General features: G+C 38.8%; 1 protein-coding gene across 1 annotated transcript in view; it reads left to right on the forward strand.

The window, feature by feature from the left end:
• Nucleotides 1-16304, forward strand: part of LOC120538509 (pro-neuregulin-3, membrane-bound isoform-like) — an 822431-nt gene that overhangs the window by 264083 nt on the left and 542044 nt on the right. The gene's annotated exons all lie outside the window — the stretch shown is intronic.

A 16304-nucleotide genomic window follows, 5' to 3' on the forward strand; every position in this document is an offset into this window, starting at 1 on the left:
ACTCCGACAACTTCCTTTTGTTGATTATACCATCGTTTAAACCAACAAATAATAAGTTTTCCCTTGCCTCCACTTGGTATTTGCTGAAATTCCTATATTTTCTCCTTGTGATTGTCCCATTGTCTTTTCACAGAATGTTGAGGTTAAGGGCTATTTATATTGATTTGCATATTCATAGAGGCGTAATTCTGGGAGTAGTTGGGGTGCGACAGAAGGTGCGTTACTTTTCACGCTGACCGGGATTTATGTAGCGGAAGAACGTGGAAGTTGGAGTACACACAGATTCCCTCATCTAGATTTTTCTGTGCGTAAGCACATTTCAGCTTTCGTGCTTATGTCATGTTATAGTGCAAATTCTACACACAGCGTTATGCATGAGGCCTCAGCTCTTTCTGTGTTCATAATTAGCTTACTGTTTGTCATAACGAGAGCTAGAAAAAGTCAGTGTGTAAGTTCATCCTCGATCACGTCCCTTCAGCTGAATTCTTAAGTCATGTTGGTCCTGTTCAAGATCCTTTATTGTCTTTTTTTCTTCAAGTGAACCAGTAATGAAGGGGTGCTTCATTAAAGAAATAAGCAAATTTTCTTTCATATCTGAAGTTCAACTTGAAGTTGCCATCTTCTTAAAGTCATGCTCGTTCTTCTGCAGTTAAATAACGTTAATGGTGGGTGTGAACTGTGAATCCTTGACGTCAACACAAAATAGGATGATTGTATAATCACATTATTTAAAAAAAAAACTAAATCAATGCTGATTTACTGCCAATTAATGAAAACAACCAATTAAAGGGCAGCCTCAGGTCACCTGCTTGCAAGATCAATGGCTAGCATCCTTCACTCAGTAAATATAGATATTGACACAGAATTTTTTTTTCTGGACCAATTTTTAATAGATGGTGACATGCTGTGACACCATGCACGTCGTGAAAATAAATAAATTTATTTCATGATTATTTCATATTATCTAATTAATTTAAGTAGAGTTTTTAAACTATTTGGTTGCACCCAGGTGCCTTGTATTACAAACTGCTACTGGTTAAATGTTATTGCAGCAACCCATAAAACAATTAAGGGTTTATCATTGGAGTAATTTGTTTAAAGAAATAGTACACAAATTGAAATAATTACGTACAAACAGGAATGTAAATTAATGACAAAATTCTTGAAGGTAAATATAATGTAAATTACATGCATGCAGTTCAAGCCACTGCTGTGGCTTTATGTCAACATTATTTTGCGAAAATGCAAGCTTTATCAGAAATTAAATATTACTGATAATAAAATTAACTTAAAGTTATTATAGCCTAGCTTGCATAGGAGACTGTGTCTAGAGAGGATAGCATGCATCACAGGCCATACTCATGCACATGCCCACTCTTACCCACATCACAACAAATAATTAAGAATTGCAGTGTCTGTACACATACAGTTATAATTTGATGATTACTGACTCACAAAGGCAGTTGACAGACATTAAAGGACATCTATTGCTTTCCCTGCCCAATTCTGCCTGCCTGCTGCAATTCAGAAATTTCATAAAGGCTTTGATTTAATCTCTGTCTGGAGAATTTTACTTTCAAACTGCTTCATCTACGTTTTCCATGGCAAGATATAGGTGAGTAGTTATGGTTACAAAACAGTGGATGGGTATGTGTAATTGTTCACCACTGTCTATGAGATGGAAACATAGAAATGTTAATTTAACAATACAAAGAATATAATGGCTTATAAATGTGTAATGTTGTGTTGTATTTTTATAACTTGCTAAACGTTGGATACAGTTTCCAAATAATTGCTTTATGGCCTGATTAATGCTCAGGAAGCAACCTAATCCACCATGGCTGTAATCACTCTGGTATTTTTTGGGGAGCTGCGATTCATTCATCCATTTTCTGCCATTTATCTGGGTACAGGTCACAGGGCACCAGTCTAAGAAGTCTGAGATGCCCAGACATCCCTTTTCCCAGCCACATCCTCTCTCCAACATGTCCGGCATCTGTTCAGCTTGTCCTGTGCCCTGAGGTCTCCTCCTGGTTGGCCATGCCCGAAACACTTCCTCAAAGAGACATCCTAATCAGATGCCCTAACCATCTCAACTGGCCCCATTCCATGCGGAGGAGCCGGGGCGCTATTTTGAGCTCCTCCTGAATGTCTGTGCTCCTCGTCCTATCTCTAAGGCTAAGCCTGGACACTCTTTGAAGGAAACTCATTTCTGCTTCTTGTATGTAGTTCTTTTGGTCAGTCATAGAACACTTTTTTATTGATTGAAGTTTTAAATATGCTCCATTTGCATAAGTAAAATTGAGTGGGTCAGATATGGGAAGTCCTAGTTGGAAAACTTGTGCAAATGATGATTTTCAGTATACAATATTTATGAAGTATAAACAGAACTACTTAATGGACATAATCTATATACAGTACATAGAAGGTAACGCTTCATGTTCTGACTTCTAGTTGATAGTTACTTTCATTTATTAATATGGCAGTACCCAAATTAACATGAAGAAGGTCTATAATATGTTATTTTATTGTAAACAAATGGGTAATTGAAAGGTATACAAGATCAGCAACAGAAAATAGAAAAATACTGAGAAAACATCAAATGTAATAGCCTGTCTGAGCCTACCTGTACAATATAAATTCCTTTCTATCAGGTGAGGTGGCTGTTCTACCCTCCACCAAAATATCACACAGATGCTTATCTTAAACTGAAAGAGAACAATGTGCAGTAGGAATCCCCATATCAGCTCAAAGCAGAAACAATGTTTTGGTCAGTCCTGTGTCCTGGAAACAAAGATAAAGTTTTGAGAAAGTTTCCTCGTATAATCCCCAAGTGAAGAGTAGGCAATTCGGACTGATCGGAAGGTTTATATTTGACAAATTATTACAGCAATGGTTGTTCTTATATATCATGAAAGACAGGAAGGAAACGGCATAAAACAGAGGAAGCGGTAATGATATTAACACAGAACTGTAAATGAGGTTATCAGAGATGAGAAGTCATCAACTGAAGACTGGAAGTGACGTTATTAGATGAGGATAGAAGTGATGTCATCAGGTGGGGACCAGAAGTGTCATCATTGTTCGGGGTGGGAAGTGATGTTGTCAGATGGGGACATGAAGTGGTGTCATCTTAAAGGTATGTGCATTGGGGTTAGCTGGAAAAGATTTGTTATTCTTCTGTCGGTCTGTTGAAAAAGGCATTAGTACCCTCTCTCTGTATTATTTTCACTCTATTTGGACCCTTTGGCTGCCTCCTGAGCGCATGTATGTGACAACTGTTAGTGAATTTTAGCAAATTCTAAACAGGAGCAATTGCACTGAAATCTGTGTATAAATAACATTCTCAAGCCCACTTAATCCATCAGGTCAGAACTGATTCATGTAGCAGGACAAATAGCAGAAAACGACCCCAGTGAATGCACCAGTGCATTTCAAGGGCCGACTCTACATCTGAAAGAGTTCCAAATTTGGACTCTCTGAATAACTCTGGTAGAAAGGAAAATCTGAGTTTTTGAACGAAAACTCACCAAATACAAGGAGAAAATGTAAATTCCACATGGACAATGACCAGATATAGGATTTTAGGCGAGACACTGCACCCATGAGCAGGGCTCAAATAACCGTATGGACACCTGGACCTGATAGACTGGGTAAGCCACACAGATCGTGTTGTAAGGTATACCTTTTGTATATTTGAATAGTGATTTTATGATTTTTTCAGCTTTATGGTGCTGATTATATAAACCGCTTGAGAGCTTGTAAGTCAGGGTAAAATTGTATAGTGTATACCCACCCTGAGTAAGTATTGTGACGGACAGCCGGGTCCCATGCCCGGCAGGGACGCCCCTGCTGCTTCTGTCCCGGGGGATTCGCCATGGGCAGTCCAATACCTCCCCCGGGACGCTTGGTGGCAGCCTCCCTGGCCGACGATGATTCCCCAACCGCCCGCAGGGCTCCATGGGAGATGGAGTCCTCCACAGCTTGGTTGGGGCCCAGCATGGCCGCTAGGGGGAGCTGCCTGCTTCCCACAGCCTGGCTGGACGAGTTTTCAGCCCCACCCGGAAGTTCAATTAGGACCAGGTGGTTAATCACCTGGAATGCTTCCGGTGGGCTATAAAACCCCAGCCACCACCACTCAGAGAGCCAGGGTTGGGAGGAGGAGGACTAAGCTTGCGGAGGAGTGGTGGAAGAGAAGGTGGAGAAGTGAGTTTGTGGCTTTGTACTTTTGGGACTGTGTTTGGGCTGTGTGGCACGGGGAAGACGTGTCACACAGCTGAAGAAAACTAATAAAAGCCTGTGTGTTTTGTACACGTTGCCTCTGCGTGGTCTGTGCCGGGTCGGGCGCTATATAGCGCCTTTACAGTATGCAAAAACAAAATGAGTCTATAAATGCAGCCACATTACAAAATGTGCCTGAAAGTGTGAGATTTTTTTCTTCAATGTGAGGAGTTAATCTGATACTCTATTGCAATTGATTTGTCATTGTGTGCTTGTTTGTGTGTCAGGGAAGACGGTTGTTGAATGGCGGTTTCTGGTGTGAGGGACCGGAGGTACTTTTCTTCAGTGACATCATATACTCTTAATCTGGTCCAGTACATGTGAATTTCCCCTTGGGATTAATAAAGTATCTATCTATCTATCTATCTATCTATCTATCTATCTATCTATCTATCTATCTATCTATCTATCTCTATCTACTTGCCACTGTGACACCCAGCAGACTGTAAATGAGCAGTTGAATCCCTATAAAGTAGCAAAGCAAAGCAGCAAACATCAATCAGTTTTTTTAAACTAATTGTTGCAATATAGTGTTGCAAATCGCAGGCATCTAAGATCCAAAGTAGGGGTCAGGCCTGTCCATTGTAAGACACTCTAACACACACCATAGTAACTTGAACAGAGACAATTTAAAGCTATTTAGAGCTGAGAATTAGTCTAAGGATGCAGCCTAAACTAACAGGGCCTGCAGGAAACCAACAAAGTTGTGGAGAGAGCATTCAAACTCCATGCAAACCATGTGTTTATAACTGTCATGCAGAAGTTGTAACCACTGTACGATTATACTGTATATCTTGCTTTAAAATATCCATAAATCCATTATCAAACTTGCTTAATCTAACTTCAGAGTGGCAGAGGACTGGAGCCTATTCAGGCAGCACTGGGTCAAATCCAAGAATCAACTCTGGATGGGGTGCCAATCCACCACATTGCACACCCTCACACTCGGCCAATTCACAGTCACTAACAAACCTAACATGTACTTCTTAGAGCTGTTCGAACAAAAACTTGTGTTTGTATGAGGAAAACATGCAGACTCCACCTAACTTTTTAGGTGCTTTCAGTGTTAATGTTTGTGTCAATGAAGCCCCCTTTATAAGGCATGTGCTTATAAACTGTGTGATGAGTTTCAAGCGCCTGCACCTCTGATTCTTTCAGCTACGGCCTTTAACCAACTGCTTTATTCCCTTGCTTTCATCCCTGATTCTTCCTTAAAGACTGGCTTCACACATTTTTTCCCTGTTTAGACAAATAAAGCTAAGCGGTATCAGAATAACCCAAATAACCAGATATTGAATTGATCAACCAACAATTCATGTATAGTGAAAAAAAATCTTTCAAAACAAGCTTAGAGGCAGCAACAAACATTCCAATGAGAAAGATACCAGCATATCATTTTAATTTAGTGAATTCTGGCTCTGTAGACTTGTTATTTCATCAGGCATTTTATTTCAAGTCTAACCAGCCAGATGATACTTGAATTAAGTTGTGTATCCAAACTCAGCTATTCAGGCCAATTCAATATATTCTAATACAGTGCTCTCCTCTGAAGGCAGGCTCAATTAGATAAGCACTTCTTACATCTGCCATCGGGATTGTAGAAAGTTTATCCAAGTTCAGTTCCATAGGCTTTCATTTATCACCGTATTATAGATTGAATTTTTGTTCTCATTTTTAACTGCTCATAATCATCTTTCTATTTTTTCTGTTCTCCTTCTTCCTCATTCACTTTCCAATAATGTGTGTGACTGCACAGCCGTTCCACATCTCCTGTGAATGATCAGAATGAGAGGTGAGATTAGAAGAGGCATGCAAAAGAGGACTGATGGCCCATCTACCTCATTTTGCACAGTAAAAGCCAGACTAGTGTCTAATAGGCTTGCTTTCAGGTTCTTTAAATAGCTTTAGCTTTGCTCATTTTGCATTATGAATCTACATTCTTACTAATGTGTGACCATTAAGTCTTTGAGTTTAAAGTATTAGCATCCAGTAAAGTCCAAATTGTTCTCTAGATTATGCTCTGCCATCTAACACAGGACAAGGCCACTTGTCTCAGTAGCAAGGTCTGCTACACTTGTTTCAAAATTTATCAGCCAAATTCAGCCCGACATATGGACTAAGAGCCTCTGCCTGTCACAGCCAGGCGAGACAACACTTCTCGACAGCCTATATGCAGATGTAGAGTGCGTTAAACAATCACGTACGCCTACACTGCAAGAGAAACAGAATTGAAAAACCATTTGGCATTGGGCCTTGATAGGAACATATAACTGTGGGTGTTCCTGTGTAAACCTGAGAAAAGAGAGGTGGTGAAACTGCAAATGAGGGTCTTTTAATTTTATAGTGTGATGTATTAAAAAGGAGATCAACCATGACGTAGCCAATTGCTCCTTTTAAATAAGAACACCCAAAGGCACATCTTACCCAGTCATTTGAAACAAACCTATAAATCGGCATTTCAATGCAGACCCCCTGAACCATAGCCGTTGTAACTGCACCAGGGAGGCGGTGCTGGCTCGAGCGCACGCACACAATTAAATGTTAGAGGGAAGACAGGAGGGCATTTCATTTACACAACACACTCTAGAATTTAAATGAAGGAAAAAGTAGACAAGGCTGAAAACAGTTAAATGATTTTCCGCCTCGTGACACGTTATAAAAAGTAACCCAGAGCTTGTAGCACGAAGATGTAGAACCACCTTTATCAAAACATGATAGATATACAGCTTAGACAATTTGTTCTTTTTTCCTTTCTTTTTCTTTATTGATATTCCATAGGAGATACTTCTTCTGTTCTCTTCTGGTCAGCAATACAATTTTCCTCTCCTCTCCAAATACAACCTAGTATTATTACAAATTTCCATGTCCATATCTGTTTAATTGATTTAAAAAAAGCATCTGGTTGTGCTAACACTGGCCTGTCACCATCATTATATTTATCTATGGAATTGAGCCTATTACACAAAAAGCTTTGTGCATGTGTGCTGAGAAAATAGCAGATGAGAGTAATCAGAAGCTGCCATTTACGTTAAGTAAACCTATCTTGGCTTTAGCCATTTGGAACTTTTGAAAGTGAAGGAACACAAACAAAGATTCAAGAGAGCTTTAGAAATGAAAGGAGCCAATGACACATTTACACACACACACACATGCATTATGTCAGTCTTTCAACATCTCAGCCTTCATTCTAATCCATTACACTTCTCCAACACAATAAATCTGTAAAATAGAAAAGGAGATTATAAATGAAATTATGTTTTGCTCTCACATCTCAAAAATGTGTTCATAAAGGTAATCAGCTGCTCTGTTTCAACTTACTATAGACAAATGTGTGAACGTGCAGATTGGTGCCTAGTGATTGACTGACACCTTTTCTAGGTTTGGTTCCGACAATCTGCTCAATGCATCTTACAAAAATTTGAAGCAAGTGGTTCCAGAAAATGAAAGGATGAATGATAAAAGGTTCAACAGTGTTATACACTATCAATGCAGATCTCCCCACCAACTTATACCAGGGTCTCAAACTGGGAATGTAGTTAATTGATTGTTGGACATACCATTCTCGATTTTGGAGCCAATGCTGTCATTTGTGCCAATAATGATTATATTACACTAATATCCAGTGTTGTGCATGAACTAGTTCAAAAGAGCATGCTCATTGAACAGGCCCATTTTTCTAAAAACGGTGAACTTAACGTAATGTATTTGCAAGTGAAGAACTTGAACGTGAGCTAGTTGAGTTTTATGTGACATTCTAGATCTGGTTTAGGTTCAAATTAACCGTTTTGCCTTACTCTGTAATGTAGGGGTGGAGCCGAATCCGAATACGGTATTCAGATAAGCACAAATAGTGGATTTTTACGGATATTTATTTGGTACAAATTTATTGCCATTAATTTGTGTTTGGAAAAAATAACGTAGAATCAAATAGGCACTGTCTGTGTCTGCCTGCTTGTGCTTAAGCTGCACCCCTGCTGACAGGAGCACGCGGTGAAGCTCCGCTTTCGCTTTTAGGAAAATGTACTTCGCGAGGCCACTTTATATTTCTCCCCATTCGACATGCAATATGTGACCAGAATTTTGACCGGTTAGTTCACCTACACGCTGGTTCCGCAGTCACCATTTGTGTTACAGTTGAAAATAGAGTGGTAATTTATATGTATACTTGCATCTATTTAATTTCTTTTTTGACTGGGAGGATATTAGCATACAGTATATGGTTATACATGCTTGTTGCTGGGTATAACTTAATAAGGTGTATTTAAATAAAAAAAGTCTTCATTCAAGAACACTGTAATAGCATAATATAAGGAATGCAAAACTGAAAAAGTAGACTCATGGGTCATTTATTCTCACTCTTTAACTCTTTTAGGGCTAATGTCAACTTTTGTCAACAGCAGGGCTTGAGGTTGGATGTTGACTTTAGTTAACATCCAGGGGTAGAGGGTAATAATCAGCTGTAGACGTTGACAAAACTCGCCATCACGTTACGGTAGACCACCTTTGCTAGGAGGACTGTTAGACTCATTGACTTGACATCGAATCCCTGTGTGTGTGTGTGTATGAGGAGCGTAGAGTGAACAACATCTAGAATGGCATTGATGTCGAACAAAAAAGCAAAGCGATTGTGCAAAGCAAGATACTCTTTGGGCATTATTAATTTTTTTTTGCTTTATGCATATTATTGCTATGTCAGACAGACTTATCAAACTCCGATTTTGATGCAAGTGATCTGGAAATCAAAAACGAAAGGCAGGTAGCTGTTTCCTTTCTGGGAAGTGCCTTTCAGAATATAAATGGTTAGACAAACATGTATGTAGTAAGTATGTAAGCTGTGTTACAGATGATCTTAGAAAGCTAATGTTTAACGTTAGTTAGTTTTGGGGAACAATATTCAGACCTGGGAGAAAAATGAAAAAATAGTTAGCCCTAAAAAAGAGTTAAAAAATACAATATAAGCTGAACATGAACTAGTTCAAAGTTGAAATAGTGAACTATGAGCGTGAATGTATTCATTTTAATCTGTGTGAACTGAACTTTGAGCTAATTCTTGTGAGGTGTGAAGTTGCACAACACTGCTGATATCTCAAGACATCTATCAATTTTGTACTCACAATAGAGAGCAGAACAAGTCTGGTGCACTTCATTAGCTTGTGACAATTTCTTACAATGTTACAATTAAATCAGATTGCACAGGGGGTTCTAGGATTTCCCTAGATGACACTACACAACTATGAATTGGAAAGCAATGAATCAGAATCAAGAGAAGGAATGCACTCTTCATATGATATTTCTAAAATCAAAAAATTACGCCTAAGACTCCTCAGTTAGAGCCATACCAGACATTGATTCTGCTTTTGAACATATATTTAGAAAAGAACAATATTTGGACATTTCTTCTCTGTCTCTTGACTTCATGAATGAACATAGAGTTCTAGTGTGGTACATATGGAATAGTTTTATATACAATCAGAATCTAAGAAAAAAAAAACCTATGGAGGATCGCATTACAGAACAGTTGTGACTGGGTTTATTTCTTTTTCTAGCATTCCAACAGGGACTGACATTTTCCTTACAAAAAAGGTGTGCTTCAATGATGTATAGATTATAATGGAGAGATTACTGTAAGATGACTGTAAAGAATAACTACCTTCTCCCACTGTAGTAATTCTACAATACTTAGAAAGTTTGATTTAACCCTAACCCTAACCCAACCATAAACCTAACCTGCAATGTCATTTGGATTAGAGAAGTTAACAAATGGAAAACCATTATTAATATATCTTAGTATTTGGTAATGCCATTTGGGCTAGCTGATGCTCTGGCAGTTATTCAGTCATTTCTCAATGACATTTTGTAAGGTTGACTTCAGATTAATTGTTTTAGTGTATATCTTTAGTCTTGCAAGCTTTGGCTATGACTGATCTTGTTTCTGTAACATCCCTATCTGAAATCTTGGCCACATAATTAATACATTTGTTACGCTGAGATATTTACAGGGTGGTCAGTAGTAAAGCTGCTGCTTCACAACAAAGGGTTCACATCCTTGGTGCTTTCTGGATGGAGTTTGTATGATCTCCCCATGTCTGTGTGGGTTTCTTCTGGGTGGTGTGTTTTTTTTCACACAGTCCAAAGACATGCTGTTTAGGCGTTGGTGTTGTTAAATCGATCATAGTGTGTGTTCACCCTGTGATGGACCAGGGCCCTGTCCAGGTGACCACTTTAATAAATCTTTGTAAAATATTTTGGGCCTTCTTTTTGTTCGTGCACAACGTTTCACGCAAAACTTGGGATTTATAAGTGAAAACTTGATGTGAGAACCTATGTATATTTATAGCACCACTGACCCATCTGTATGCATTATTTTGGAGAAAGTACAAAGTGATGACGTTCTTGATCAAGAAGAGAAATGCAGCCAAACCAGCTAAATGATGACTCACGTGTATAGTTATTCACATCAGTGAGCTGTTATTATAATGTGCATTGATGTGACAAACATAATAAACCTCAAAAGCAATAAATATGATGTGCAGATTCTATTTTATTTGTCTTTTAAGAGAGGTAATGCTGTATATTTGCCCTGAAGTATTTTAGTTTTTTTTGTCAGTTTATATCAGCTATATTTTGTCCCTTTCCTGGATTAGAAACCAATGCAATTACTCGTTGTCAATAATTGCATTAAGTAAAAACACTGAAGTGATTCACTCCATGCATATAGAAAACTAAAAATATCAGGCCCTACAGCCTACTCATAGCCTAATGATTTGAAATGACATAATTTATTTGGAGCTGCTTGAAAACTATACAAATGGTTGTATGTAAAAGGAATGAGCTTTTAGGGACCAGTAGGATTTTTCGCCTATGGGGATGACTGGCTTATGAGTGGATTTAGGCTTCCAAGTGCCATTCTCATACAACTATGTGTTGAATTGGGCTTGGCATTAGAAAAAACAGATGGCCCAATATCGGGCTCTACCTATTCACATGCATTTTTGTTTTAATAACAGTTGACTTTCTGGCAACTTGCACCTATGGATTGGAGCTGGCAGACATTCAGGAATAACTCAACCAAGCTCTGTGTACTGCACGCCATAAACTGACTTACAAGGCACTACTTTCAGTCCATCTTGGACTTTTGAGAGCTGGGTTGCACTAACATTAGATCAAGGGGTCCCACTTGGAGATTTAAGCCCCAAAGTGCACTGATATAAGATTGTACTGCATTATACCTGCTTGTGCACTAAAAAAACACTGTCCACTTCAAGCAATAAATAAGAGTATCTGGCAAGAATGAAGCTGCTTTTGTCAACTGCAAGTAGCTTCATTCCATTACCATAAAAGTCATGTGTGAAGAGAAACGTCATGGCATGGTGCCACTGGGCAACCTATGATTTACCCTATATACTTGCAGATAAGTTTGGACTAGATTTTACAGTATAATTTCTGGTATTTTATAATGTCGGTCATATAAGTCAAATGCGGAAAACTCTATTGGTACAAGGGATTATGATATGCTAACGCCCACCTGAGAGAGTAACCACGGAGCACATTGCCTTTTTTTTGTATGTGGGTGCGACAATGCGCTGTATCAGTGTGAGCTCCTAACCTCTCTCTCTCTCTCTCTCCCTCTCTATTGTGCCTACGTGACCACAACTATTCCGAAGCAACGTTTGTACTGATTTGTGTTTTTTTTTGTTTCACACCCTCATACACCTTTATCGTAAAAGCATCCCTTATCTACCATGCAGCGTTCAATCAGAAGAAGATATGAAGCTGGTTTTAAATTAAACGTAGTTGACGTAGCGAAAGAAATTGGTATTGCTGCAACAAAATCCGATGCGTCTGAGAAACTGATGTGAGATTGAAGGAAGCAAGAAGATGTAAAAAAATTAAAAATAAAGTGTTGAACGGGTGTATAAGTCGGGGTCTGTTTTTATGATCAATTTTTTGGGTTTCCAGACCCGACTTATACGTGAGTATATACTGTATTTATTTTGAGGCAAAGTCGTGTTGGCAGACAACTTGCTGACTGATACTGCTATATGTGATGGCTGGATGCGTCAGGTGGGAGGCTGCTCTACCAGCCAATGAATGTCTGCAGCATCGTGATTGCATATTTATAAGACTGATTAGTATGGTCCATGTGTGGTTGTTTCAGGAAGGCAACCAGGCAGGTCTCATGGCACATTCAAGTCCCCACTTTAACAAGATAATCGTGATTTATAAAGGGTAACTTGCGTACAAATGTGTGTATGCAAGGTTTTATAAAAATGTTTTTTGGTGTACCTGTTTCCCTGCTTTTTGCCATTTGCATAATTTCATGTTTGAATCTATGCAAAGTTTTATAAATGAGATGCCTGGTGTTGATTTTTTCTTGGCCCCAGTGTTTGCTGGATAGGCTAAAATTGTCCCAAGACTCTGCCCTGCATAAAAAAGTTAAGAAATTGGTGGACGGAAGACATTTACTTAGACTCCTGAAAATCACAACATGTAGTTTGAGTCCTTAAGTACAGGGATGCAAGTAAGTTGCTTTTCAATGTATAGCTTATTGTTTGGTATCATTGTAAACAAAATTATACAGTCCCATTGACTTATATTGAATACACTTTATTTGTTTTTCAATTGGCACTTGATGATGAATAAATTGCATCAATGTAATCCCTAAATCCCTTTCAATGATTGCTCCTGTAGGTCAGCACTGTCTGTCTTTTATTTATAATTAGTATTGCATTTATCTGTCTGTAGCACTTAGCACTTTTAGATTTTTTGAATTTGCAATTTCAAAGTGTTCACCCAGTTTTGAACATTGGTGTTCCCTAAGTATTTGCCTTCCATCCAGTTTTATCATTAGCTCTGAATTTCACAAGTTTACTAAAAACATCTGAACCTATTTCATTAATACTGTATAAATTAGAAAGAGTTAATGTCCATGCTCAGATCCCCGAGGGTTCCCCATGATGACCACAGACCATGGGGAGCATTCTCTTCTTATCTTTACTATTTTTGCAGTATCCCCTTCTCTGCTCCAAGTTGTAGCTGATTAACCAACTTGAAATCAAAATTTGTAATTCTTAACTTGCCAGTGGCCTCTAGTTTCAAAGTTAATCTTCAGTGTGGAATTGTATCAAAGGCTTTTTGAAAATCAAAGGCAATTATGTTGTATATTTTGCATCTGAAGATCAAGTGACACTGGGGCCTTCACATATCACAGCACCATTGACAACTGGCTGACATCCAAAAAACACCAATGGCGGTCCTGTTGAAACAGTTGATGAAGGGGCTCGATCGAGACATGATTTGTACAGAGTAACAGATGCGCTAAAACCAGTCAACTGAGAAATGAGTTCAACTATTTTGTGGAATGTGGAACATCAGAAAATACAATTCATTCCACCTTGTCTTTAGGAAATCTTGGAAATGCGTCAACAAAAAATTAATATAAACCTCAGGGATTGATTTTTTTAAAATTCTATAAAGTATTGTGTTAACCACAGTGCATCATGAACTTCTTGAAGCTGCAAATAGCTGAAGTTTATCAGCTGTGAAATGAGATGGAAATATGGGTTTACAATTATTAATTTGCTATATACGTAAACAGTAAAAAAACTGCTTCATAAATATAAAAATATACCAATAAAACGTACAGTATGTTTCATTTAAATCCATCAAATTAAAGAGATCTTTTGCAAATTATTTGCTGCAAAATTTGTAGTTACAAAACTCTTCTTTGACAGAACACATACATGTTTTATCAATAGACTGACAGTAAATGTAGCTCAACGATGCAACAGAATCAGAAGGTGCTTTCAGAAAAACTGACAGCATAAAGGAAACACTCATTTTGGCATTGGAGAATAAGTGGGCTTACTAAATAATCAATACTAATATTATATAGTGTCTTTCATAGTGAGTAATAATGAAATATCACATTTTGAAGGTCGTCATATTTAAGAAACTATAAACTTTTGTTTGTCACTGGTGAAGAATGAAGCAATAGGAAATAGTTGGTCAATCATATTTTCTTTTAAGGTCAAAATTGCCAACCAAGCAATTATACTTTGAGCATTGTGTCTTCTTCAGACAGGAAAAAATATTTCACAATTTCTGTTTAATTTATCTCTTTAATGTTTCCCTTCTAAGAAAGTGCATTCATCTTCAGAAGCTGATTCCTTTCCTACATCTTATCAATTCTGAGTTTCTTTTAAGTTTGGTTATGGCTTATGGGTGCCAATAATGGACAGAGAGTAGAGTTTGAAACCTGTCGGGGGTATCATTTGCCTGGATTCAAGTGTGAAAATATGCGTATGACAAAAAAAAAAAAAAATATATATATATATATATATATATATATATATATATATATATATATATATATATACTCAGCAAAAAAAGAAACGTCCCTTTTTCAGGACTGTGTGTTTCAACAATAATGTTTTAAAAATCCAAATAACTTTACAGATCTTCATTGTAAAGGGTTTAAACAATGTTTTCCATGCATGTTCAATTAACCATAATCAATTAATTAACATGCACCTGTGGAATGGTCGTTAAGACCTTAACAGCTTACAGAAAGTAGGCATTTAAGGTCACAGTTCTAAAAACGCAGGACACTAAAGAGACTTGTCTACCGACTGTGAAAAACACCCAAAGAAAGATACCCAGGGTCTCTGCTCATCTGCGTGAACGTGCATTAGGCATGCTGCAGGGAGGCATGAGGACTGCTGATGTGGCTAGGGCAATAAATTGCCATGTCCGCACTGTGAGACGCCTAAGACAGCGCTACAGGGAGACAGGAAGGACAGCTGATCATCCTCGCAGTGGAAGACCACGTGTAACAACACCTGCACAGGATCGGTACATCCGAATATCACACCTGCGTGACAGGTACAGGATGGCCACAACAACTGCCCGAGTCACACCAGGAACACACAATCCCTCCATCTGTGCTCAGACTGTCTGCAATAGGCTGAGAGAGGCTGGACTGAGGGCTTGTAGGCCTGTTGTAAGGCAGGTCCTTACCAGACATCACCAGCAATAACGCCGCCTATGGGCACAACCTTCGCTGGACCAGACAGGAGTGGCAAAAAGTGCTCTTCACTGATGAGTCACGGTTTTGTCTCACCAGGGGTGATGGATGGATTCGTATTTATCGTCTCTCCAGACCTTGCTCCCTACAATTTTTTCTTATTTCCGAGAATAGAGGGACCTTAAAGGAAAGCATTTTCTTGATGTACAGGAGGTCAAGAAGCAAACGTCGCAGGCACTGGAGGCTATCACTTTCGGAACAGTTTTGAACAATGGAAAAAGTGGTGGGACAAGTGTATTGTGTCATCCATCCATTATTCAACCCGCTATATCCTAACTACAGAGTCACAGGGGTCTGCTGGAGCAAATCCCAGCCAACACAAGGCGCAAGGCAGTAAACAAACCCCGGGTAGGGCACCAGCCCACGCACACACACACCAAGCACACACTAAGGACAATTTAGAATCGCCAATGCACCTAAACTGCATGTCTTTGGACTGTGGGAGGAAAACTGAGTACCCGGAGGAAACCCACGCAGACACAGGGAGAACATGCAAACTCCGTGCAGGGAGGACCCGGGAAGCAAACCCAGGTCTCCTAACTGTGAGACAGCTGCACAACCAACTGCACCACCGTGCCGCCAGATTGTGTTATCCTAGGAGATATATACAGTACATATATACAGTATACATATATTTTCATAAAATTTTGCATGCGCTTTGCCATTGGTCCAACTTTAAATATAGGCTATGTGGTGTAGCTGGTATAGGAGTTGAATGGGGTGAGGGGTTGGGGGGGGGATAATCCAAACCACCACTAATGCAGGGATTACAATTTCCATTAAGGCAGCAGGAGTGGGCTGGGGGCTGATGGGTGTCATCAACATGCACAAAGGTTTATAGCAGCTAAAGTAGCATCTCATTTAATACGACAAGAACGTACAACATTTTCTCCTCAACTAATTTCGATAACCGCTTTACTGTCTCCTTGGGTTACAA

This window comes from Polypterus senegalus, chromosome 1 (genome assembly GCF_016835505.1).
Source record: "Polypterus senegalus isolate Bchr_013 chromosome 1, ASM1683550v1, whole genome shotgun sequence".
Taxonomy (NCBI): Eukaryota; Metazoa; Chordata; class Cladistia; order Polypteriformes; family Polypteridae; genus Polypterus; species Polypterus senegalus.